General features: G+C 39.7%; 1 long non-coding RNA gene across 1 annotated transcript; it reads left to right on the forward strand.

Moving 5' to 3' along the window:
- Positions 1-104: 104 nt before the first annotated feature.
- Positions 105-21,870, forward strand: LOC142742358 (uncharacterized). Its single transcript, XR_012881361.1, has 4 exons — positions 105-286; positions 10,139-10,218; positions 21,089-21,192; positions 21,472-21,870. It is a non-coding gene; the product is annotated as an uncharacterized LOC142742358 (long non-coding RNA).
- Positions 21,871-24,394: the final 2,524 nt, after the last annotated feature.

A 24,394-nucleotide genomic window follows, 5' to 3' on the forward strand; every position in this document is an offset into this window, starting at 1 on the left:
ATTATTTGCCCTTTTGTCACCGTCGGTCATTCGGAAAGCACAGCCCTCTCTTATCTTGTATTGATTGCTTCACCCCTCCACTTTTATTTACAGTCTCCCTTCTTTTCAAAACCAATAGCCACGTGGAGAACAAGGTACTTGTCCCAGGGCAGAGATTTGATATCCAGAGTAAGGTTGATGCAGTAAGGAAGCATTTAATCCCCTTTGCACACAAGAGAACTGTCTGTCAGTCCTGATGACAGCAGTGTTCAGCAGCTCTGATGATGTCACTATGCTGTGTTTTCAGGTGCGGTAATCTTTATAGCAGTGAAGTGAACTACTGTGATACTTCTGATACTAGGATTATGAAAATGTATGAGATGTAAGGCTGTATTTTCACAGGGGATGTTTGTCACGGTGGAATTTAACCAAAATGGCCAGATGTGCATTGTTAGTTAATGTGAATTCAGGAATTTTCATTCACATTTTGCATACTTGATCCCCAAGAATCTATAATGCTTATTATTTCTACAAAATTTGATAAAGAATTTACAAAAATGGCAGGAATCATTTGCCTCGTGATTACACTTATGTATTGCAACTTAAATTGTATGCATTTATCACATGAATCTTAAATAATGGGGAACATTCAAAATTACCGAAATAGAATATGACCAGCAAATTTTATTCTACAGTACATGCTACAAATGAATAATTAGAGAAAAAAGTAAATCTGCTACTGGAACATTTGCTGAATACTTTATTTCCAGAACTTAGGTATACACCGTGTTCCAAATTATTATGCACATTGGATTTAAGTGTCATAAACATTTAATTATTAGTTTTTCAATTAAACTCATGGATGGTATTGTGTCTTAGGGCTCTTTGGATCATTGTAATCAATCTCAGACACCTGTGATAATTAGTTTGCCAGGTGTGCTCAATCAAACGAAAACGACTTAAGAAGGACATTCCACATTATTAAGCAGGCCACAGGTTTCAAGCAATATGGGAAAGAAAAAGGATCTCTCTGCTGCCGAAAAGCGTGAAATAGTGCAATACCTTGGACAAGGTATGAAAACATTGGATATTTCAAGAAAACTTAAGCGTGATCATCGTACTGTGAAAAGAATTGTGGCTGATTCAGAGCACAGACGGGTTCGTTCAGATAAAGGCATAATGAGGAAGGTTTCTGCCAGACAAAATAATAGGATTAGGAGAGCAGCTGCTAAAATGCCATTGCAAAGCAGCAAACAGGTATTTGAAGCCGCTGGTACCTCTGGAGTCCCGCGAACCTCAAGGTGTAGGATCCTCCAGAGGTTTGCAAGTGTGCATAAAGCTATTATTCCGTCCCCCCTAAACAATGCTCACAAGCAGAAACGGTTGCAGTGGGCTCAGAAATACATGAAGACTCATTTTCAAACTGTGTTGTTTACTGATGAGTGCCGTGCAAACCTGGATGGTCCAGATGGATGGAGTAGTGGATGGTTGGTGAATGGCCACCATGTCCCAACAAGGATGCGACGTGAGCAAGGAGGTGGCGGAGTCATGTTTTGGGCTGGAATCATGGAGAGAGAGCTGGTAGGCCCCTTTAGGGTCCCTGACGGTGTGAAAATGACCTCTGCAAAGTATGTAGAGTTTATGACTGACCACTTTCTTCCGTGGTACAAAAAGAAGAGCCGTGCCTTCCGTAGCAAAATTATCTTCATGCATGACAATGCACCATCTCATGCTGCAAAGAATACCTCTGTGTCAATTAAACTCATGGATGGTATTGTGTCTTAGGGCTCTTTGGATCATTGTAATCAATCTCAGACACCTGTGATAATTAGTTTGCCAGGTGTGCTCAATCAAACGAAAACGACTTAAGAAGGACATTCCACATTATTAAGCAGGCCACAGGTTTCAAGCAATATGGGAAAGAAAAAGGATCTCTCTGCTGCCGAAAAGCGTGAAATAGTGCAATACCTTGGACAAGGTATGAAAACATTGGATATTTCAAGAAAACTTAAGCGTGATCATCGTACTGTGAAAAGAATTGTGGCTGATTCAGAGCACAGACGGGTTCGTTCAGATAAAGGCATAATGAGGAAGGTTTCTGCCAGACAAAATAATAGGATTAGGAGAGCAGCTGCTAAAATGCCATTGCAAAGCAGCAAACAGGTATTTGAAGCCGCTGGTACCTCTGGAGTCCCGCGAACCTCAAGGTGTAGGATCCTCCAGAGGTTTGCAAGTGTGCATAAAGCTATTATTCCGTCCCCCCTAAACAATGCTCACAAGCAGAAACGGTTGCAGTGGGCTCAGAAATACATGAAGACTCATTTTCAAACTGTGTTGTTTACTGATGAGTGCCGTGCAAACCTGGATGGTCCAGATGGATGGAGTAGTGGATGGTTGGTGAATGGCCACCATGTCCCAACAAGGATGCGACGTGAGCAAGGAGGTGGCGGAGTCATGTTTTGGGCTGGAATCATGGAGAGAGAGCTGGTAGGCCCCTTTAGGGTCCCTGACGGTGTGAAAATGACCTCTGCAAAGTATGTAGAGTTTATGACTGACCACTTTCTTCCGTGGTACAAAAAGAAGAGCCGTGCCTTCCGTAGCAAAATTATCTTCATGCATGACAATGCACCATCTCATGCTGCAAAGAATACCTCTGTGTCATTGGCTGCTATGGGCATAAAAGGAGAGAAACTCATGGTGTGGCCCCCATGTTCCCCTGACCTCAACCTATTGAGAACCTTTGGAGCATCCTCAAGCAAAATATCTATGAGGGTGAGAGGCAGTTCACATCAAAACAGAAGCTCTGGGAGGCTATTCTGCCATCCTGCAAAGATATTCAAGCAGAAACTATCCAAATACTCACAAATTCAATAGATGCAAGAATTGTGAAGGTGATATCAAAGAAGGGGTCCTATGTTAACATGTAACTTGGCCTGTTACGTTTTTTTTGATTGAAAGAGCTTTTGATTTCTGTAAATATGACCTCCTGATCCTGCAAATTCAACAAATTACCATTTTAGTTCTCTTTACAACCTTTAAAATGTTTTGATCTCTGTTGTGCATAATAATGTGAAACAGTGCATTTTGAGTTTTTTACTTCTAAAAAAAAAATCTGTTATCATTAGGAGATTTGTTCAATAAAATTCGCATTATACTCCAACGGTTGATGGCTTGAAGATTATACTGACTGTCATTTGCATCGACTATTTAGGAAAATCAGTGAAAAATAACATTTGCATAATAATTTGGAATGCGGTGTAATGATGTAGTGATAGGTCAATGATGAAGAGATCTTTGGAAAACTGCTAATAAACTGATTTCATATTTCCGATTACAACTCACTAATTAGGTTACGACAATATGTTGTGTGCTAACAATTTTTCTTTTATATATAATAATTTAATATTATTCTATAATATTCTATAATGCTATATGATTTCTATTAACTCCTAAGGACTCATTCAGACGAGTGTGATTCTGGACCATGTGCTGTGCGTTGACACAACGCACCGCACACTGGCCCATTGATTTCAATGGGGCTATTCACACATGCGTGAGTTTTCACGCATCGAGTGTCCGTTGCATGAAACTCACTGCATGTCCTATATTGGTGCATTTTCATGCACCTAGTCGCTCATTGAAGTCAATGGGTGCGTGAAAACCATGGACACACATCCGTGCACTGTCCCTGTTTCACGCATCAATTACATTGAAAAACAACAAAAAGAAGCAAAGCACACTGACGCATAAAGCAACGCACATGCACAGATTTACGCACGTTTTTTACGCACGTAAATCTGTCACGCTCGTTTGAATATAGCGAAAGTACACATATAGAGTGGACCCCCTCTGTAATAGAATCTCTCTCCCATCTTGTTAAATGTTCACCTTTTGTTCCTTTGTATTCACATGTCTATATATTCTCTCTGTTTGTTATGTACTTTATAAATAATTGGCAATGATAAATCACACATAAGCCCAGAAACCTGACCTAGAGATAAGATATTAGTATTTCATTATAACCTACTAATTATTAATTTTTTTTATACATGAGCTCAGATGAATATGAATAATCTATGGGCAGGTAAATTCCTAGTTGGAGTTTGCATCAATGTTATTATTGTTTATATATTTCTTGGGACGAGAATGGTAAGTAGAGGGAGTATTATGATTGGATTGATTAGGACAAGTGGTTTGGGTAATTCCTATTAAAACACTTCACAAAAGGATTAGTATTTTGGTAAAGAATTAGAGGAACAAATTTTACTAAAAGTCGACGCCATAGACATCAATTGTACCACATTGAAGATCTCTGTCAGGAAACAATAGTCAGGTCAAAGAAGGCAGTAGAGAGAGCAACTGCACAAGAGATACACTATATGGCCAAAAATATGTGGACACACCTCTTAATTATTGAGTTCAGGTGTTTCAGCCACACCCATTGCAAACAAGTACATAGAATCAAGCACACAGCCATGCGCTCTCCATAGACAAATATTGGCAGTAGTAGTAGTATTAATCATACTGAAAAGCTCAGTGACTTTAAATGTGGCATTATTACAGGGTGCCACCTCTGCCCCAAGTCAGTTTGCTAAATCTAGTAGTAACAACAGCTCAGCCACGGAGTCTTAGACCACGCAAATTCACACAGCAGGGCCGCTGAGTGTGAAGCCTGTAAAAATTGCCTATACTCTGTTGTATCAATTGCTACCTAGTTCCAAACTGCCTCTGGAAGGGACATCAGCTCAAGAACTGTGTGCATCGGAATCTTCATAAAATGAGTTTCCATGGTCTAGAAACTGCACACAGGTCTAAGATCAGGATGGAGTGGTGTAAAGCACTGGACTGTGGAGCAGTGGAAATATGTTCTATGAAGTGATAAAACGCCTTTCATTAACTGGCAGTCTGATGGTTGAATCTGGATATGGCAAATGCCAGAAGAACACTACCTGATAAAATGCATAGCGCCAACTGTAAAATGTATTAGAGGAGGGATAATGGTCTGGGGCTGGTTTTTTTTCAGGATTTGGGTTTGGCCAATCAATTCCAGTAATAATGTTAACGCTGCAAGGTCATTTTAGACAATTGTATGAGTCCAACTTTGTGACAAGTCCCTTTCCTTTTCCGGCATGACTGTGTCACAGTGCATAAAGCAAGATCCATAAAGTTTGAGGACTTTCATGTGGGTGAACTCAAATGGCAGTACTGACCTCAAGCCCATCGAACGCCTTTGGTATGAATTGGAACGCCAATTGCGTGTCAGACCTTCTCATCTAACATCAGTGCCTGACCTGGCACAAATTTCCACAGACAAAATCCAAAATCTTGTGAAAAGCCTTCCTAGAAGAGTGGACGCTGTTATAGCAGAAAAAGGGGGCCCAACTTCATATGTATGTCCATGGTTTATAAATGGGATGTCCAATATACTCATAAAGGTACGATGGTTAGATGTTCGCATACTTAGTTTTTCTCCTGAGGTGTCAGCAATGGCCCACTGCCAGTATGAGTGTGGCCTTCTACATACTTCACGTCCAGAATGAGTCTTAGTACCAAGAGGTATGTTTCAGTGAAACTTAAGCCCTCCAATAATATATCAGGGAATGAAGATTCGCAACCTGTACACAAATGGGATATGTTAGCATTCTGTCATATGGCTATAGACTGATTTACATCTGGCCGTAACGAGCGCCAAGTGCCAATATAACAATTAAATCGCCACTCATTTAAAAGCCATTTTACAAAGGCCGATACAAACTGTATGTGCAGACGACAACTATGATTTTATAGGCTGCATAAAATATGCGATCAGCTGACATAGGAGCATTTGCTCATTTGTTGGCTGATCGCTGACCTGTTTACATGGATCAATGATCAGGAACAAGCCTTTGTATGATCGTTGGCCCATGTAAATAGGCCTTAAGCTTAGGTTAGTAATATTTGAATTGTTGAACAAATTAGTCAAAAGAAAGGTTGTCAACCAATTAGCAGTTATGGAAAGCTGTTTTGGATTCAGCTTCTGTCCTTGGAGACCTGAGAAGATGTTACTTGCAGATAAATTAGGGGGAGCCAGTTGTCAGTGCCTGAAGTAGAAATGTAGGCAGTGGAATGAGGATGCCCGTGAATTTGTACTCTTTGTGCCATTAATGGAAAGAGTGGAATCTACATGTATGGCATTGGCTAGCTATTCCTACTATTCGACTATACTCCACAAGCAGGATAAATTCCTTAGGATGACGTCTTTAGTGATTGCTGAGCAAAAACAAACAGACTAGGTTGAGGAACAGTTTATAGTTGTTTGCTAAGATAATTTGGAAGTTCAACTAGGTGTTTGGTGAAGCATTAGAGCTTAAGATATCAATTATATGAGCTCTGCTAACCTGTTATAGATTTGCCTCTTGAAAGGCTTACCCAATGTTTCAAATAGCAACCAGCAGAATTATGAGCCCTGGACTATAATACATGCTATAATCCAGGGTAGTGCAAGATAACTAATGCAAGGTATTTACAAAGTTACTCAACTTTATACGTAGATTTAGATCTACATATGTAAAATGGTACCCCCTACTAAATGACAGCAAAACTCACAATATAATTATAAATTCTATTTAATTATAAATTCAATGAAAACTTTATTGTTACATATAAATAGATAAAAATACATGAAGATGTAAACACACCCACAATGAAGGATTAACCCCAAGGTCTATAATCAATCAGATATGTAAAGTGCAAATGCTAAAATCAATGTAAGCCCCATAAGTTTACTAGGACTGGAGTTAAGTATAAAGTGCATACAATAAGCCAATCAAATACCTTGATACAGGAGAAATACAGACCAAGGTGTAACACACACCACCACGTGTTTCGCCCAGACATGAATAGAAAAAAGTAAATTAACATCTTACTCTTTCACTAAGATTTTGAGTAGTGAAGGTATAATTGGTTGGTGGATTTTAAAGAAATAACGGAGAACATGTTAAATAAATATATCAGATTGAATTAGACTTCTGGACCATGTGGAGGTGAAGTCCATGCATGTATTATAGATAACACCAGCTGTACATTGTTTTATAATATTAGTGTCCTTAGCAAAGGTTTTAAAAAGAAAACTGAAAAAGACTGGTATGTCTTCAAATGGTACTAATGAACTTCAAAGAGTTTTTTCTGGCCATTCTATTGTGAATATAGGCTATTTTTCAAAATTTAAAGAGGGAGATAGTTTAGCACGGACAGACAATATACAGAACAGTAACATGTCTTTATTATAATGACGAGGACTGCAGAATTAAAGTATTCATAGACATGAAGTGACTATGATGATTTCAGCGAGACAAGGTCACAATCTTTATATCTATGGGTGCTTTGGGATGTTCTGAAAGATCCCTTATTGAGTTTAAGAGAAACCATTTAAAGGGTAACTAAGTTTTAGAAAATGCTTGACATGTCACAGCTACATGTCACAAATTTTGATCGGTGAGGGTCCAAGCACCAAGACCCCCATCGATCACTAAAACTAAGCGGCAGAATCGAGAGAGCGAGCAACTTTCTATTGAGCCCGTACACCGTTCCAAGAAAAGCTGATCAGAAACTAAGTGGCACAGCGCTCACCCAAGCGCTTCTGCCGCTTTGTTTTAGCAAACAGTTGGGGGTCTCAATGCTCGGATCCCCACCAATCAAAACTTCTGACATGTCATTATAACATGTCAAAAGTTTTTTAAAAGTTTAGTTACACTTTGAGTGGAAAAATCGGTGGGGGAATCAGAGCTTTAGGACTCTCAAATAGCTTCAAAGAATGGGGGCCCCGTTTACCCATCTTCTTGGTGAAACTTTAAGTAATCTGATGCCTAAACATACCAGGATTAGAAAACAGGGTCTGATTTATTATTTTTTTTTATTTTTTTCAAGAAACAGCAGCATATCTGTCAATGGGTTGTTTCTGTTATTGCAGCATATTCCTATTCACTTGAATGAGGATGAGTTGCAAGACTAGACAATGCCCATAGACAGATGAGGTGTTGTTTCTGGGGGGAAAAAAGATAAACCTTTGTTCTGATCCTGGACAACCCCTTTAAATATGTAACTGATAAATAAAAATACTAAACTTGGGATTGCCAACTAGAACATCAATAAGAAGTTGATAAATGCTAGATCAGTGGACATAATTGAACATATTGAGATAAAACTATCCAGTTCAGCCTATTCTCCTGCAATGTCGATCTAGAGGAAGGCAAAAAAGGAATTAAAAGAAATTCATTGAGACAGAAGTCGATTTTCCTCATTTCAAGGGAAAAGTTCCTATCCAACACAGAATAAATCAACGGCCCATCTCCTGTAATCTATTAAACATAACTTGTAATATTATTACTTTAAAGAAAGTCATTAAGGCCCCGTTTAAACTCTTCTAATGAATTAACCATAACAATAGCCTCTGGTAGAGATTTCCATAGTCTTATTGCTATTACAGTGAAGAAACCCTTTCTATGCTTATGTAGTAACCTTCTTTCCTCTAGATGTAGTGGATGCTCCCTTTTTACAATTACATTGTAGGGATAGAAGGAAACAGCCCAGAAGTAATGTGAACAGATGCTTATTTGCTAATGTTATGTTGATTACAATTTCCCTATGCTTCGAAAATCACAAAATAGTAACTCTTAGGGTTAAGTGGGTAGATAGCAGTAACTGCAATTAAATTTCACTGTCTATGCTAAAGCAAGAAAGCTTATTATCTGCTCAGAACCCAAAAATGAAAGTATGACTACAATTAACCTCAATTTTCCCCTAAACCCTTTTCCATGTCAAGCTCACTAGAATCTAGGAAATGAAACATGACGCTCCCCTGTGGTCATAAGGGTATTCTTTTCGTTAACTAACAATATATTGGCTCTGTATGGTCAAAAAATGTTAAATGCTCTTTACTTTAACCCTCTCCTGCCTTCAACAAGTAAATTCCCAGAGTAATGGCATAGTCCCTGTGCCAGAAGCTGTTCATTTATGTGCTATGTTTGGTGGCACCGCGTGTTCCTGCATGCAGTGCAATATGCAGGATCGGGCTTTCACACAGACCGATACTGTACTGTGACTGGGAACTGAAATAATTAATTTGCTGTAACAAAAAACTGGAATCACATGAGGGCTGTGTCCCCTTTTGCAGTAGCGCTTCTTCATTCAGACGGTGGTGAGGGAACCCCCTGACGTCAGTAATTACATCGCAGGGACTTTCAATACAGAGAGGGCTTGGAAGCATGCAGAGAAGAGTGGTTCTGCGTCTTCTCTTCCTGTCTGTGTATACAGATCATTAATAACATTGATCTAATGGGCTGTTACATTAGATCACTGCTATTAGGGATTTCTAAATAGGTACAGCAGGGAGAACATAAATAATGTGCCCCTATTGTAAGAAAAATATATATAATTAAATACAATAAAAAACTAATAAGAAGAAAATAGGAAACAAAAAAAAAAGTCCCCTCCCCAGAAAAAGCGCACGCTTTTCCAAACCCACACAAACCAATTTTAAGCATTTTGTATGACATGAATGTGTTTTGGATGGGCGTCAAGTGCTCAGGCATTAATAAGTTCAGGAAGAAGTTACATTTTTTCCCTAAAAAAATAGCTACAAAATTAAATTGATATCCAATTCAATTTGAAATAATAAGAAAGTCCTATGTGTCCTGCAAGAAAAATAAACAAAACAGTTGGTGTAGACTAAGAAACAAGAACAAAATCAGCTTTGAATTATCACGTTCCAAAAGGTAAAATTTTGCTCTTGGCATAAAAGCCCAAAACACACTGGACATTAAATGGTTAATTACCTATTACACATACAAAAAAAATCAAACATTTTCCAGGATGATAATCTCAAAATAATTCTAAAATTAGCTGTGCCTTTCAACATTCAATTTCAAATTTGCAGAGAGCTGTTTTATCAGGTAACTAACAATCTGGTGAATATGGGTACAAAGTATAGTGCTAATGCAAACAGTGCAGGCGGCCGCTCTCCTGCTGCGTTCAGGGCACAATATAATTCATGTATGGGTGTTCTAGCAATGTACTATCTTCAATTTCTACCTCATGGTCCATATGTTATGCTTATGTCTTGTCCAATGAAGTAGACCTGGTGCAGCATTAATAATAAATCTCTCTCTTCTGGTAATTTCAGGTTTTTGAAAGTAAGAAGTACACGAGCATCAGATAAGTGACCTCAAGCAGGTTGTGGACATGTGTTTGCGGGAATTAAAGGTAACCTGTGACAATCAATCATCCAAGATTCCACAAAAGACACATCATCATAAACTAGGACTGTTTTATTGTTGTTAGGCTACGTGGTAATTATTTGATATATCAATAGCATTTCGTACTTATGTATAATTGGAAACAATAACCCTAAAGCAAACCAATTAGGGTTGTTCAGCAAGCGCATATTTGTGTACTTACATCGCCGCCTCGCCTCTTTAAGCACACAAGGAGAAGCAGAGTCAGGACCAGTATATCCTAGTTAATTCCAAAATAGACAGATTTGTTATCTAATTGTTCTGCTAAAAGCTGTTTCAATAACTTCTTTATGACTTAGGCGGTATCATATGTAATTACTACTGTTACCTGAGCCCTGCAATTATAGTGGCCATTTTTTTATTTTTTTTAACAATAGTTTTTATTGGATACAACATTGTCACATTCCAGGCAGAAAAGAGCAGAATGAAACATATTTGGTGATATCTATAGAACTAAGCTGGACTGGCCTGGACTATAATGCAGGGAGGGGCCCATAGACGGAGAACCAACAGTAGTAACAACTAAGGTTCAGCTGGGACTAATAGGGGAAGACAAAGGAAACACAAAATGGGGAGGAGATTGGACCACGCCTGTAGAGCGGCAAATAACACTTTCGAAAAAGATGTTGAAGTAGCTGGGAAAGCATAGGCCCTCTAAGGTTCCCAAATTTTCTCAAAAGACTTAAGGGTGCTCTGCAACAAGACCATTAGCTTCTCGTTAATTATGTAGTAAATCATTTGTTACTTGACTCCAGAGAAGTCAGGAGTTTGCTGCTTCCAATCTCTAGCTATACTGTAGTCTGCTTGGCAGCAAAAAAGAAGAGATCTATATTGCTTTGCATGAGACATAAGTCATATCCACAACCTGCTGAGTTCAGGGCAGGTCCATCAGGTGTGGAGCATGTCTCCAGAGGAGGCGCAAACCGTGAGAGCAATTTGAGGGGTAGCCGAGGACGACATAAGCAATGTCGACTGGCACCAGATACCAGCACAATAGTACCTTATATGAAGATTCAAACATTTATGTGTTTATAGAGCCACGGGCATTGGTTTCCCAAATCTGGGGCCATTGGGTATTAGGAAGTGAGGAGCCAAGGTCTTCCATCTGTAAGAGTCTGGGACCCAGGTGCTAATAAACAGGAATAAAGAGTTGAGATTGGTCCAGGAGCCTGCGGGTCAGAGAGGCATCAATATTCAAAGGGGGTAAGGGATAAATGGCTGAGAAGGGAGGGCAATTTAGGCTGCATAATAATATTCAGAGACGTCTGGTACTTCAAGACCCCCATTGAGCGGTAAAGGAACGATTTTGCAGTTCTAAGAAAAAAAGCCATTTAAGATATATTGTACTACAAATTGCTTTCATTTGGATCCCTTTGTAATGATTTAGGGGATTACATACTCTGAAACAAGTCAAACCAAGAAAACCATAAGATATAATATGCAGTGAAGGAAGAATTAAAAAATAATAAACAAATTCTATTTAACTACTTCTGTGACATTACAGTTATTAAAATTCGTTGTTCGGTGATCCTCTTTAATGCATCTACACTTTACCATTAAACCACCTCTGCTTTGGAACATTAAATACTGATTTATCTTATTTGTCCTCTAGGATGTGATTTTTTTACACATTAAGGGCCAACGACTAAGAGGGTAAAAACATAGAAGGCATATAATTTTAAAACAGAGGATAGCGTGGATTGGGGCGTAGCTATAGGGGTAGCAGTCACACATGGGGCATGGCGCCTCACGATGCCCAAAGGCCTCTCTGCCACATAAGAAGACACTGGTATTATAAATGGTACATGGTATGTCGGGGCCCTGTTACAGAGTTTGCAATGGGGCATGTTAATCTGTCATTTACTACTTTGAACTGAAATACTGTATGTATATATCACCATGCCATGCAGACACGTAGGATATTATCTTAGAAAAGTAGGCCAGAAAAATTACCCACAGATCCTTGCATCATGGGACCCCAGGTAGGATTTCAGGGAGTAGGAAGTTCTGCTAGTTATTTTTATATGTGTGTGTGTGCGTGTGCGCGTATATAATCTTATACAGACTGACACCTATGAATTGATGCTGAGAATATAAATTAATGTACACAGAATTTCTGTCGATCTAATTAATTTCTCAGCGTCAATTCAAATATGTCAACTTTTTTTTAACCCCTTCCCTCTTTAGCCACTTTTGACCTTCCTGACAGAGCCTCATTTTTCAAATCTGACATGTGTCACTTTATGTGGTAGTAACTCCGGAATACTTTTACTTATCCAAGCGATTCCGAGATTATTTTCTCGTGACACATTGCACTTTAAGTTACTGGCAAAATTTGCTCCATATATTCAGTATTTAATTGTGAAAAACACCAAAATTTTGCGAAAAATTGCAAAAATTAGCATTTTTCTCAATTTAAATGTATCTGCTTGTAAGACAGGCAGTTATACCACACAAAATTGTTGCTAATTAACATCCCCCATGTTTCTACTTTAGATCGGCATCGTTTTTTGAACATCCTTTTATTTTTCTAGGCCGTTACAAGGCTTAGAACTTTAGCAGCAATTTCTCACATTTTCATGAAAATTTCAAAAGGCTATTTTTACAGGGGCCAGTTCAGTTGTGAAGTGGCTTTGAGGGCCTTATATATTAGAAACCCCCAAAAAGTCACCCCATTTTAAAAACTTCACCCCTCAAAGTATTCAAAACAGCCTTTAGAAAATGTCTTAACCCTTTACACATTTCACAGGAATTAAAGCAATGTAGAGGTGAATATTACAAATTTCATATTTTTTGGCAGAAATAAATTTTTAATACAATTTTTTTTTATAGCACAGAAGGTTTTACTAGAGAAATGCAACTCAATATTTGTTGCCCAGATTCTGCAGTTTTAGGAAATATCCCACAAGTGGCTGTAGCGTGCTACTGGACTGAAGCACTGGCCTCAGAAGCAAACGAACACCTAGAGGATTTTGGGGCCTTATTTTTGTTAGAATATATTTTAGGCACCTTGTCAGGTTTGAAGGGCACTTGCGGTGCCAAAACAGTGGAAATCCCCCAAAAGTGACCCCATTTGGGAAACTACACACCTCAAGGAAATTATCTAGGGGTATAGTGAGCATTTTGACCCCACAGGTTTTTTACAGAAACTATTGGAAGTAGGCCGTGAAAATTAAAATCTAAATTTTTTCAAAGAAAATGTAGGTTTAGCGATTTTTTTTCTCATTTCCACAAGGACTAAAGGAGAAAAAGCACCGCAAAATTTGTATAGCAATTTCTCCCGAGTAAAACAATACACCACATGTGGTAATAAACGGCTGTTTGGACACACGGCGTGGCTGAGAAGGGAAAGAGCGCTATTTGGCTTTTGGAGCTCAAATTTAGCAGGAATGGTTTGCGGAGGCCATGTCACATTTACCAAGCCCCTGAGGGGACAAAACAGTGGAAACTCCCCACAAGTGACCCCATTTTGGAAACTACACCCATTGAGGAAATTATCTAGGGGTATAGTGAGCGTTTTGACCTCACAGGTTTTTTGCATAAATTATTGGAATTAGGCCTTGAAAATGACAATCTAAATTTTTTAGAAGAAAATGTAGGTTTAGCTAATTTTTTCTCATTTCCACAAGGACTGAAGGAGAAAAAGCACTGTAAAGCTTGTAAAGCAATTTCTTCAGAGTAAAACAATACCCCACATGTGGTAATAAATGGATGTTTGGACACACGGCAGGGCTTAGAAGGGATGGAGCGCCATTTGGCTTTTGGAGTTCACATTTAGCAGGAATGGTTTGCGGAGGCCATGTCACATTTACAAAGCCCCTAAGGGGACAAACCAGTGGAAACCCCCCCACAAGTGACCCCATTTTGGAGACTACACCCATTGAGGAAATTATCTAGGGGTATAGTGAGTGATTTGACCCCACAGTTTCTTTGCAGAAATTATTGGAATTAGGCCCTGAAAATAAAAATCTACATTTTTTCAAAGAAAATGTAGGTTTAGCTAATTTTTTCTCATTTCCACAAGAACTAAAGGAGAAAAAGCTCCACAACATTTGTAAAGCAATTTCTCCCGAGTAAAACAATGCCCCATATGTGGTAATAAATGGCTGTTTGGACACACAGCAGAGCTTAGAAGGGAAAGAGCGCCATTTGGCTTTTGGAGATCACATTTAGCAGGAATGGTTTGCGGAGGCCATGTCACATTTGCAAAGCCCCTGAGGGGATAAAACAATGAAAATGCCCAAAAAGTGACTCCATTGAGAAAACTACACCTCTTGAGGAATTCATCTAGGGGTGTTGTGAGCATTTTGACCCCACAGATGTTTCATAGAATTTATTAGAATTGGGCAGTGAAAATAAAAACAATCCTTTTTCTTCAATAAGACGTAGCTTTAGCGCAAATTTTTTCATTTTCTCAACAAATAAAGGAAAAAAATAACCCAACATTTGTAAAGCAACTTCTCCCGAGTACGGCAATACCCCATATGTGGTCATAAACAGCTGTTTGGGCACACGGCAGGGCTCAGAAGGGAAGGACCGCCATTTGGAGTGCAGATGTTGCTGGATTGGTTTCTGGGTGCCTGTGGGCCCAAAACAGTGGAAACCCCCCAGAAGTGACCCAATTTTGGAAACTACACCCCTCAATGCATTTACCTAGGGGTGTAGTAAGCATGTTAACCCTGCAGGTGTTTTGTAGAAATTAGTGTGCACTCGATGTTGCAGAGTGAAAATGAGATTTTTTCCAAATTCGACCAGGATCAGGAGTGAAAGAGTACCATGCGAAAATTGAGGCCTAATTTGGCGATTTACAAAGTATTGGTTCACAATTGCAGAGGCTCAGATGTGAAATAATAAAAAGAAACCCCTGAGAAGTGACCCCATTTGGAAACTACACCCCTCAAGGCATTTGTCAAGGGGTGTAGTGAGCATTTCACCCCCCACAGGTCTTTTCCATAAATGAATGCGCTACGGATGGTGCAAATTAAAAATGTATATTTTTCCCTAGATATGCCATTTCAGTGGCAAATATGTCATGCCCAGCTTATGACGCTGGAGACACACACCCCTAAAATTGTTAAAAGGGTTCTCCCGGGTATGATGATGCCATATATGTGGAAGAAAACTGCTGTTTGGGCACGCTGTAGGGTTCAGATGGGAGGGAACGCCATTTGGCTTTTGGAGAGCGGATTTTGCTTGGTAGTAATCTTGTTTGAGTATTGCTGGTGTTTCAGTTTATAATGTGGGGGTACATGTAAGCTGGGCAGAGTACATCAGGGGCATAGTCAGGTGGTATACTGGGTAAAAAAAAACAATAAAATGATCCATAGATGTGTATTACGTTGTGATCGATCCTTTCTGCAGTTGCCCTGATAAATGGCGTCCTTTCTTATGCCCCTTTTGGTTCACACTCTGCACCTTTGCAGTTTGGGGAATTTTGCTGGGAAAGTGTTGTCCTGGTATAATACGGGCACCGTCGCTTCCAGCAGATATGTTTGGGCCCTCCCTTTCCTGGTTCCCTAATTTTAGGTCCTTGATAAATCGCCTCTTCAAACAGAAGAAATGTTCCCCTCAGGCACAACTGCATATTTTTTATTTCCTGACTTAATGGAGCCATAACTTATTTTATTTTTTCATATACGTAGTGGTATGAGTGCTTTTTTTTGCGGGACGATCTGTAGTTATTATTGGTAGCATTTTGGGGTACATGCGACTTTTTGATCACCTTTTATCCTATTCTTTGGGAGGCCAGGTAAACAAAAAAAACGCAATTCTGGCATCGTTTTATTTCGGTTTTTTTATACAGCGTTCACCATGTGTTATAAATTACATGTTAACTTTATTCTGCGGGTCAGTACGATTCCGGCGATACATATTTTATAGAACTTTTTTTATGTTTTACAACTTTTTGCACAATAAAACTACTTTTGTAAAAATAATGTATTTTTTTCTGTCGCCAAGTTGTGAGAACCATAACTTTTTCATTTTTTTGTCGACGCGGCTGTATGAGGGTTTGTCTTTTGCGAGACGAGCTATAGTTTTTATAGGTACCCTTTTTGGATACGTGCGACTTTTTGATCACTTTTTATTCCTATATTTATAGGGCAAAGTGATCAAAAAACAGAAACTCTGGTATAGTTTTTTACGGGATTTTTTTATGCTGTTCACTGCCTTCAATAAATAATAGTTACGGTCGTTACGGTCGTTACGGTCGCGGCGATACCAAATACGTATGGTTTATTATTTTTTTTAAATAATAAAGGACTTGATAAGAGTAAAAGGGGGATTGTGTTTTATTTTATTACTTGAAACTTTTATTGTTTTCAAACTTATTTTTTTCACTTTTTTTTTACACTTTTTTATATATTTTTTTTACACTTTTTCTCAAGTCCCACTAGGGGACTTGAAGGTCCAGCTGTCAGATTTATTTTTTTCTAATACATTGCACTACCTACGTAGTGCGATGTATTAGATCTGTCAGTTATTCACTGACAGCAAGCCGATTAGGCTTCGCCTCCCAGCGGGGCCTAATCGGCTTCCATAATGGCAGAGCAGGAGACCATTGTGTCTCCTGTTGCCATAGCAGCAGTCGCCAGTCCTAATTGCCTGTCAGGGCTGGCGATCTGCTAGTAAACGCTACGATGCAGCAATTGCTTTCGATTGCTGCATCGAAGGGGTTAATGGCAGGGATCGGAGCTAGCTCTGGTTCCTGCCGTTACAGGTGGATGTCAGCTGTAATATACAGCTGACTTCCACCGCTGATGACGCCGGATCAGCTCCTGACCCGGCGCCATCTTGCCGGCAGCTACTGAAACCGATCAGCCTCCGCCGCCGGGCGGATCTTGACCGGTTTCCATGTTAGGCAGACCGGGAGGCCAGTATTATGCCTCCGGTTGCCATTGCAGCCACTGGAACCCCGGCAATTTCATTGCCGGGGTTCCGATGAGCTGCAAACACCTTAAGTGCAGCACTCGCGTTTGAGCGCTGCACTTAAGGGGTTAACGGCGGGGATCGAAGCTAATTTCGGTCCCCGCCGTTACAGCCGAATGTCAGCTGTAAGATACAGCTGAGATCCGACGATGATGGCACCGGCTCAGCTTCTGAGCCGGTGCCAAACATTTGGCGTATGGGTACGGCAATTTGCGGGAAGTATTGGCTTTCCATGACGTACCCATATGGCAAATGTCGGGAAGGGGTTAATATACTGTATACTGAACAAAGAGGATACAGAAAAAACTTTTAGCAATTCTTTTTTCTATAATAAAGGAACATTAGATGGTATTGCAGCTTAAACATTCTATCAGGAGAGCAAAGGTGAAGAGCAGGGTTTTCTTTGAGTCTGCAGTGTTACGTGCTCCTCTACCTGCTGCTGTCACTTTTCTGTGGTTGCAAAACTGCTGAGTATTTTCTGGTATTTGCTAAGTAATGATCAAACTGAAACATACTGTGGATATTGTCCTTACTGAACTTGGAGGTGGAAGACCAATCTGAGTGACAAAGAGCAATGCTCTTTACATTGGTGTATAATCTCTCATCCAGCGAAATGTTGGCTACTTGCCATTAGGGATATTAAAGGGGCTGTCTACTCTAGAAACCCCATTTTCATGTCCCCTATTAGAGAATTCTGAGGTAATATAGGTAGATATAAGAAAGTGCGTTTTAAAACAAGCCTATTCAAAGCTAAAATAAAGACGGTTAAACCGCAGCTTGTTTTAAAACACTTTATTATTTTTCCTGTTCTGAAAATAGAATATAAAAAGTTGAAACATTGTTGCAGGTAACTGATTAGCGATAGCGGGGGTTTATATTGGTGGACCACAGGAATTGGTCCAAAGGATAAAATAAATTATTTGGAATCTCCCCCTCCAGAACATTTGGGGGCATTACCTCTAGCTAGTGATATTTAATAGAAGGAGGTTCTCCATTCTGGATTCTCATCTCCTGGCCAGAGGGGTTACAAAGAGTGTATTTCGCGCAGGATGACCTATCCTGTCATGCATTACACAGACAACCCACTGATTTGAATGGGCACTGTATACTGTTTAATTTCACCTGCGGTGGCGCTGCAGGGTAATTGAACACTTACTACCAGGTTTTCCCACAGATTATTGCTGATCACTTGGGGTCCAAGCAGGGCGATACTTTGTAATCAGTTTATTGTCCAGGGGCCCTTCTGACAAGTAAGGATTGCGCAAAGAGGACAATCCCTTCAAGCTAAGTATTCAAATAACTTTAAGGAACTTCAGTCAATGCCCCTGGCCTCTAAACTGTACCAAGAACATCTACATTATGAAATGCCTTCCTTTTTAATCCTTTACACAAGCAAGGCCAGGTTAAGGATTAAGGCATTTGAGGGTCAAAACTCGGGAAGGATAGCAGATGGCTTGACTGCCTACAGGTTTATCTTTATATCTATATTTCAATAATAATGATTAGAGAAACCACCAACAACTTGTCTCGTGACATTATTGATTTTAGATATAATATTAAATAACAGATATGTGAAATTATTTCCGAGTATTGAGAAAGTCTTAAGGCCCCATTACACAGGCCAATTATTGAGAAGACGTTCGTTCAACGGCTGATCTGCTCGATTATGCAGCTTTAAATATCATCATTGTCGGCAGCACATCTCCTTGTGTAAACAGGGAGATGTGCTGCCGACATGATAAAAAAGTATGGGTACAAACGATCTTAGTAACGATCACTCGTCCCCATACAGAAGGAAAGGAGCAAACGAGCGCCGATCAACGATCTGTCTCGTCGATCGTCGCTTGATTTCATGGCCCATATTGGGTCGTGTAGTAGGACCCTTAGAACTCTCCTCATCATGTCATTGACAATCACCGATGTAGCTTTGCACATTCATAGTGTGTTTTAATGACAATTGAAAAGGTTGACAATATAACTTTAGGTCATATAGTATATCATTAAATGTCATAAAATACCATTTAGGCCAGATTCAGACAAACGTGTGCGTTTTGCGCACGCAAAAAACGCGGCGTTTTGCGTGCGCAAAAGGCACTTGACAGCTCTGTGTGCCCTGTTCATATGGATGCGCGGCTGCGTGGTTTTCGCGCAGCCGCCATCTTTATGACACTCCGTTTGGATGTTTGTAAACAGAAAAGCACGTGGTGCTTTTCTGTTTACATTCATTCCTTTACTGTTATTGCGTGAATAACGCTTGTCCCACATAAGGGCTTCCGTGGGGCATGCGTGAATTTCACGCACCCATTGACTTCAATGGGTGCGTGATGCTCGAAAAACGCCTAAATATAGAACATGTCGTGAGTTTTTTTCAGCGGACTCACGCTGAGCAAAACTCAAGGACTGTCTGCATGCCCCCATAGACTACTATAGGTCTGCGTGAGCCGCGTGAAAACCACGTGGCCGGCACAGACGCAAAACACGTTCGTCTGAATCAGGCCTTACAATTATAGGTTATAGCAAACCGAACAATGCCCCAAATTATACCGGTGGTCCTAGTGACTAATATAACAAACCAGAAAAAAAACAAGTCACGACCAAGTAATTGAAAAATTACAAACAATCTTTATTACAGTCAATTAGACACAGAGAAAACACATAACAACTGTACACAGTAAAATGACATGGACCCTCGTAAGAAGATGGAATCCGAACATAAAAGCAGCCTGGCCCCCCAGATGTTAAGCTGGTCACACGATCCCACAAAAAGCTAAAGTGCATAAATCAATATTTTTAGGCAGGTGCTAGGCATGGTACATTTGCACAGATAGATACCTATATAGAATAAATGCAAAGTGCATTTAAACCCCTGATGAAGCACCAGTGAAACGCGCGTCGGGTCCAGGAGCGGTCTCCCCTCTCGGTCCTGATCTCCTGCATATTCTCCACTGCGTAGGTGTAGGTATACTGCTCATTGTATGTCATATTTGCCTAAGACTGCACTTTGCATTTATTCTATATAGGTATCTATCTGTGCAAATGTACCATGCCTAGCACCTGCCTAAAAATATAGATTTATGCACTTTAGCTTTTTGTGGGATCGTGTGACCAGCTTAACATCTGGGGGGCCAGGCTGCTTTTATGTTCGGATTCCATCTTCTTACGAGGGTCCATGTCATTTTACTGTGTACAGTTGTTATGTGTTTTCTCTGTGTCTAATTGACTGTAATAAAGATTGTTTGTAATTTTTCAATTACTTGGTCATGACTTGTTTCTTTTTCTAGTTAATTATAGGTTATACTAGTTGCTGATTTTTTGTGACTATTATAGTATATAGCATCTGTTCTTACACTAAAAAGAAAACTCCAGTGTAATATTAAAAACCCCCATGGACATTTTAGGGGGTGGGGGGGTTAGTGAAAGCAGAAAGTGACTAGAAAGAGCAGTTCCCATTCTGGTGAACTCAAAAGGAACCATTTATTTGCTGGGACAAAGTGGTTTCCGTGGAGTACTGCTCTATTTTTATCCATGTGTGAATGAGGCCTAATTATAAATACTATATTACAGGTTAGGACCAATTAGTACCTTATGCAAGATAATACTATTAACTGATACTAAAACATTGTGGTGACTGTCAATTATCTCAATAGATACAACAGACAAAATTCACTTAGCGTGTGGTAGCATAATTATTATGTGATTATTAATATGATTACATGTAGAACTTATAAAATATACCTCGAAATTATACAATTTCCATAACATTTGCTTCTAAAATATCTTATTTTCATGTCATAAAAGTATAGGCACAGTGTTATAAAGTAATCTGTGATAACCCAGTGTAGGAAGTATATTCATTTTTTTTTTTAAATAATATTTTATATTTAATAATGTCTATCTTCTTCATCTAACAGCTCATAGTACGAACCTATTAGCCTGGTGATATGCAATCCAGCCGTTTGATTGAGTAAGCTGGAAGATTTCTGTATGGCATTACATCACTCTGGAATCTTGCCAGGTATATTTCTCCAGGTTGACCTATGAGCCTAGATTGTAACAAGACATTGTGTGGACCTGGACACAGTGGACTTTTGGCAGTCAGCCAGACATGGAACAATTCCTATTAACTCTTTAATCTCTTATTTGATGTCACTGTACATAATGAGAGGGGCCCCCCAGAGCAATTTGCTTGGGGGACACACGGTAGCACAGCCCTATTATAAATTTTTAATTAATGTTTTATTTTGGTACTTGGTTTATTCCTGCTCTCTTTCCCCCCTCCTTTTTATTCCGACAGTGGTTCTTACCTTATGAGGTCAATCTAAGGTCAGCTGTATGGAACATACGAGCAGGTTCTGGAATTTTCTGTTTCAATATTGATATATTCTGATTGGAGCTTCAGAATTTATGGCGGGAAGATTTTCCTTGAAATAGGCAATCGCTGAGCTGTTCAGGTGCCCGTTTTCCTGGACCTTCAGGACCAGAGCCCGCGCTCCCTCCCTGGTTTAATAAAGTTTAATCTTGTCGCAATGTTTTTCAGATGGGGTACAGTCTCCCAGCTAATGCTGGGAGGGCTTGGTCATTTATTTATTGATTCTTTTAACAGTTATTGGTTTATTATATTTATTATTAAATGATTGCTATTTATATTTTTAAAGTTACGATTAATACACATCACGGCCATTTTTAATCCAAATTTATTTGTCTTGGTCTTTTATTCATTTATTTAATTGGGTCTTGTGCTACCATACAATGCCTGTCTCACTATTAATAAAATTAAAGGGGTTGTCTCTTCCAGACAACCTCTTTTTTTTTTTTTATTAAATGTACCTGGTGATCAGCTCAGTTCATGGCAAATGTAGTATTACATGCCAGCCATCAAAATGAATGACCCATGGTGTAATACATGAATAGCCCAAATCCATCAGGGTAAGTACTGCTTTCATGTTAGCAGTGCTCTACTCTGGCTAGTAAACAATAATGGGATTACGATTATATACACATGCCCTCATATGGAAAAAGTTTGTCCAGTGAGACAATTCCTTTAAGGAACCTTGTCCTTTTTGCATTGCTGGTTTAAAGCAGCATTTTATAACATCATCTGTTCAGGTCCAGGGTCAGACTAGTCCACCAAAGTACCAGAGGATCTTCCGGTGGGCCCAGACTCTGACCCAAAAATGGGTCCCAAAAGGTCTATTAGAAAACCATCCCATTTGGAGCTCACTTGGTACTTGCCTTATTTTAAATTTCTCGACATTAAAATTCATCTGCCATAATTTGCCCTTGCTGCTAGCTTATTTCTGTTTTTCAGTAATATTTTACAAACAAACTAAAGGGGTATTCGGTAAATGCAGGTCCCATCTCTGGGACAATCGCTAGAATGGGGTCCCATTACCACGGCCCTACCTTCTACAGCTGTCGCTGGGCTCAGTCCACTAAGTTAGAATGTGGCCGGGTTTTCCAGAAACAACCAAGCGCGTTTTGCACTGCTGTTTCCCAAGAAGTGAATAAAACTTATGAAAACAGAGTAGCCCAACGAGCTACACTGTTTTCAAAACGAAAGAACTAGCACAACAAATCTGCTACATGTGTGGGTACTCTTAGAATACCTTCAAATGTTTTACATACCACAGATGTCAAACTTACTGGACGGTAGTTCCACCTTCTTACCTTTAAATATTGGTACGACATCAGTCGTCCTCCATACCTGTGACACTGATCCTGTTAAAAGAGAGTCTAAGAACATGAGATACAATGGTCTGTCCATTACTGAACTCAGTTCCCTTAATACCTGTGAATGAATTCTGTCTGGGCTGAAGGATTTATCAATATTTCATTTGCTCAGATCCTACTGTACATCTTTACCTATGTGGCTTCTTTACCTAACCTTAACAAAATGTGTCCTGTGTGGAGGGTAGTTACCATCTTACAGTAAGTCTCATGATAATGCCATTGATATGAACAGGGTCAATATTCAGCAATGAGGTGAATTTGGGCCACTAATGTGTGCAATTGAAACTCAATAATACCTGTCATATTTTAGCTTAGATTACAAAAAAATATTATATTATGGTATTGTGATATAATTAGTGACAATTTTCTTATCCAGACCAGTTAGGGGGTCAAACGATAAATGGTTGGAGTATAGGAAGAGAGCTAGTTTAACTTTGCATTAGTTATTGTAATAGTATATGTTTAGGATAAGAAACTGTGTATGTAAGGGGTGACTGCTAAGGGGTTGGTGTAGTTTCTTCATTAATGTATTTTCTTAACTCTTTTCTCTTTCTTACCTGTACCTGAAGACGTAGCAGATATATTTACGCAGGTACCCACCTGTACCTTTCTAAGGCTAAGTTCACACTTCCGTTACTATACGTTTACCTCTCTTCTGACAGAGGAAAATAGGATTGAAAGATTAAACGGAAAGCAACGGTTCCGTTAGAATTACCATTGATTTCAATGGTAATTCTTTTGTTTCAGTTGCTTTCCGTTTGTCTCCGTTTGCTAGGTTTCCTATTTATTTATTTTTTTGACGGAAGCAAAAGTGCAGTCTGCAGATCTTTTGTTTCCATGGAAAAATAAATTCTGTCCCGAAAAATACTACAGCGTGTACATGAGATTTCATGGAATCTCATTGATTATGCTGGTACTTTATTACGCTGCGGATTCGCCACACGCAAATACGAGCAGCAAAACCGTACGTAATATGCATCATGTGCATTGAGCATAAAGTGATGGAGGGAGATGCAGTGAGGTGAGAAGGTGGCCCAGTTGCAGTTACAATTTGCAGGCAGGAGGGGGGAACTGCGTGGCACTGCTCCTCTCCAGCTCGTCCTTATTCCTCCCTCCCCTGGACCTGTCTGTCTGGTGGGTGGCTCCCTCCACACGTGACACGGAGCTTCTGTTTCCTGCTCATGCAGCATCTTCCTCTCAGGGCCCCGGCGTAAGTTTCAGAGTAAAGAACGGCCCGTTACATTGCAGGGTCCGTTCCTTTCTCCAAGTAACTAACACTGGGGCCCTCAATAAAATGTTTAAAGTAGCGGACGGGCCCCTTCTTTTAATCCTTGTTGCCGGGCCCCCGAGTACCAGCAGTACTGCCCTGATGGTGGCCATGGCTGTACCTGGCGATTTCGGTGGGACCGGCCAACCATCTAATGTGTATGGCGGTGTCCCGACTCACCCTCGACGAATCATGCTCAGTCCTTTTGTTTGCATGGAGA

Source organism: Rhinoderma darwinii, chromosome 2, assembly GCF_050947455.1.
Source record: "Rhinoderma darwinii isolate aRhiDar2 chromosome 2, aRhiDar2.hap1, whole genome shotgun sequence".
In the NCBI taxonomy this organism is placed as follows: Eukaryota; Metazoa; Chordata; class Amphibia; order Anura; family Rhinodermatidae; genus Rhinoderma; species Rhinoderma darwinii.